Genomic DNA, 2,749 nt, shown 5'->3' with positions numbered 1-2,749 from the left:
TCAATTTTCACTTCATAGCCGTTCATGTTAGTGCAAATTTACAACACTCATATCAAGGCACTTTGCAAGAAAAAAAAGTCAATTAAACACAATAATACATTTCAGTTGATGGTAGAAATCAGATGAGTCATTAAAGTTCAAATTCACACTCGTTCCATGCAGTTTTTATCTGAGGAAACCAGCAGGGAGCATCCAGTCATTGGCGTGCTTCTGAATGGATCCACAGTGGACGTCATTTGCATTTGTCTTTCACTTTGCAGCAAACAAGCAAGCATCGAGCAAACAAAAAGAGCAAACTCTTCCTTTTACCTGGAAGAAGCTTCCCACATAAGCTGGCTCAGTGTGAGCAGCCGTCTGCCACAGCCAACTGGGGGTTTAAGCAGATACACAAAAATGAAAAAAGCTCTTTTACAGGAGCACTGCCTGTGTTGAAGACAAAGACATAAAAATCAGTACCAGCATAAATAGAACATTGCGTTGTTCTGTTGGGTAAAACTAATCATTGTTTTATCATTTTATTTGAGCGTTTTATCTAAATGTGTTCAGTTACCTAACTGGCTCTGACCAGTTATTCTTTAAGGTTCTTTATTTATCTATAATGTAATGTCCTAGTCAAAGGGTCCATCTGTTTTGTTATCTCTGCATTGTTCTACTGAAGGTCATCATAATAAAAGCCAGTTCCAAGCAGAGGAGAGCAGAGCTCACCAACCTCTGATCCTCAGCAGGTTAGAGGTTGTGGATCTCTCCCTTTGCAAAGGAAGGCATGAACCCTCATTGGTCTTGTGTCTGGTTCTTTACAAGTCTTGAGTTAATTTAAAATCCCCAACAGTATCAGAGATAAAAAAAAAAAAATACAAACCCATATCTTGCTACACTGAAGATAAAAAGATGAGAGAAAACATAGAGCTAAAAGTCGATATACTAGCAAAATAATGGAAATTTCAGAGAAAGAGGCCTTCATTTCTCATGTGGTACAGATGCATTAAATGTGGTGAAATCGCCCTTTATTGAAGTTTTACAATTAAGATAAAAGTTTCACACGTCACAAACTGGTTGTAAATATTCAGGAATTAGCTGAGAATAATCCAGTCCAGGTTAGAAGAGTCTATGTGTTGTAGTGTTTTAACTGTAGTTTTTTTAGATGCTTAAGTAGTGAAAAATTAGGTGGAATCGCCCTTTAGCTATTTCCTGAATCGGACAGCAACTTCAGCTTCATGGCTCAAAGTAACGGGTCGGTGTTCAGGAGGTTCTGGGCCCAGAAGGAGTGGAGCCGATTCAAAATGGAGGCAGGCTGCAGAGTCTAAACTGTCTGGGTTCCTTCCTGCTGCTTCACCAGCCTGATTATTGGTTAGTGCAGAAACACAAGCTGAAAATCTGCTGATTATCTTTATGAACGCATACCTGTCGAGTCTCCCGTTGCCCCGGAAAACTACCGTATTTATCCCCTCTGTTCCGACTTGCTCCCGTATGAGTATTTTCCCGTATTAGAATAATTACGCCGCGATCCCCGCCCCGCCCCCGTCGCTCTTACGGCAGTCGGTCGTCCCATGTCTGCTGGGATCGATCCGTGCTGAAGGTTCAGGGAATCTCTTCAGATCCAGCATAGAAAACCTGCTGAAGAGTCCAGGAGTCACACTGGTTTTATTCTCAGTCTGGATCAGAGCCGCTGCTGCTGAAAGTGAAAGTAAAAGATCAGGCGCTGCGTTTTCTGCTTTACTGCTGAAAAATAAATAAAACGGCCCCATCAGATTTCCACATGCATCAAATAAAAAGAAACTTCAGCGGACTACAAGATTTCAGTGACGCGTATTAACCATGTTAGTTTATTCCAGCTTTAAAAAATTTAAAAGTTTACAAATCTTGCTACAATAATAAATGCACATTTATTTTTCCTTTTTAATCCCACCTTTTGGTGCAATTTCTATTTTCCTGTTATGAATCGGTACCAACCATTTTTCCCTTGAATAAAGTCGTAGGTATCAGTGTTCATATGAGAATATTTCTGCTCCATAAATAAAAATTAAAAGAAAAGTGAATAGTCAGTCTTTAGTATGTGAGAACTGAGCGCACAAACTCCAGTCATAAATATTATGGACCTGTAAATCACAATGTAGTGAATTTAGTTTTGTGTCAAGTTTCCTGTTTGGAAGGAAAGCTGACTCACCTCACTGTCACAATCTACTTAATAGTAGAAATAAAGTTGATGGATTGAAAGATCTGACAAAAAATATAGTTTTAGATATTAATATACATTTAAGTGTTTTAAATAATCTCTCAAAAAAGGACCAGTTCAACAACCAAACATTTAATCCTTTAAAGTTACTTCAAATTTTAGCTTATAATGCACAAAAAAGCAAAATAATATCCAGAGAAAACATGGAGAATTCTTATAAGCAACAGGGACTGAATCCAGTTTTTAATGTTCATCTGCAAATGGAAGCAGCAGATCTGATGTAGAGCTGTTCCTCCACAGCTGCAGGGTTATCGCTCCTGCTCTCCGTTTCACATGTTCTCCATTTCACATGCTCTCCATTTCACATGCTGTTTCACATGTTCTCTGTTTCACATGCTCTCCGTTTCACATGCTCTCCGTTCCACATGCTCTCCGTTCCACATGCTCTCTCTGTTTCACATGTTCTCTCCGCTTCACATGTTCTCTCCGTTCCACATGCTCTCTGTTCCACATGCTCTCTTTCACATGTTCTCTTTCACATGTTTTCTCTTTCACATGTTCTCTCTGCTTCACATG

This window comes from Poecilia latipinna, unplaced genomic scaffold (genome assembly GCF_001443285.1).
Source record: "Poecilia latipinna isolate Pla-1442-1.1 unplaced genomic scaffold, P_latipinna-1.0 Scaffold4130, whole genome shotgun sequence".
In the NCBI taxonomy this organism is placed as follows: Eukaryota; Metazoa; Chordata; class Actinopteri; order Cyprinodontiformes; family Poeciliidae; genus Poecilia; species Poecilia latipinna.
This window is presented reverse-complemented; position numbering follows the sequence as displayed.